General features: G+C 43.1%; 1 pseudogene; it reads right to left on the bottom strand.

The window, feature by feature from the left end:
• Positions 1–222: 222 nt before the first annotated feature.
• LOC102486403 (huntingtin-interacting protein K-like) lies at positions 223–554 on the bottom strand (annotated as a pseudogene).
• Between the last annotated feature and the right edge of the window lie 314 nt (positions 555–868).

The raw sequence follows: 868 nt of genomic DNA, 5'->3' as shown, positions 1-868 counted from the left end.
GTCAGCTCCTTTCTCCTTTCTCTTTTGCAGTTCATTGTCTCTCTTCTTTTCCATCTCTCTTAGCTTCACCAGTATCAATGTTGTAAATTCTTTTTCTTTTTTAAAGCCAAAAAGTCTTTATTGCAATAAATTAATCCGGTGAGTTATGTGAGAAACTGCACAACAGTTGGTTAGAGCAATGAGAGCCTCTACCACGTTGCCCATGTATTCCTGTAAGCTCAGTTCTGCTGCTGCTCGAGAGATCTCCATCTCTGTCTTAATCAGTTCCAGATCTTCCTTCTTGATAGTTACTTTTGCCAGTTCCTTCTCCCGCTTCTGTTTGGCTTTCTGCTCCCAGGACCTTCTATCTCCGATGACAGACATGGCCGTCTCCAGATCGGAACTCTGAAATTTCCTTTTCCTCCGCATTGTCAGTGACGCGCTCCAAGTCTGCTACACCACTGTCATGCTTTCGTGGCTTCTCAGGAGGCTGGTCTGGGCCCACTGGTCTCCGTCTCCAACTCCAGCTCCACGTCCCCTTCAGTCACCATATCAGTGCTACTGCGCTGCTGCATCAATGTTGTAGATCCTTTATCAGACATTTCTGTGATGTCCATTGAACTGTCTGTGGATGAAGGGGAATTATTCTTTTCCCTTGGAGGAGAGGTATTTTCCTGCTTTCCCATATTTCTTGTGGCCTGTGGTGATTTCTAGTCATCTGATGGGTGGTGTGTTTCTTCCCAAACTTGAATTTCAATTTGAGCATCCAGGAGCATGCAGAAAAGAAAACAGAGAGTGAGAAATAACAGCAACAAAAACAACTAAGAAACAGAGAAAAAAGGGAAGGAAAAAACTAAAAAAAACCCCAAAACTAAAAAAGATATATTTT

This window comes from Tupaia chinensis, unplaced genomic scaffold (genome assembly GCF_000334495.1).
Source record: "Tupaia chinensis unplaced genomic scaffold, TupChi_1.0 Scaffold139491_1, whole genome shotgun sequence".
NCBI lineage: Eukaryota > Metazoa > Chordata > Mammalia > Scandentia > Tupaiidae > Tupaia > Tupaia belangeri.
This window is presented reverse-complemented; position numbering and strand designations above follow the sequence as displayed.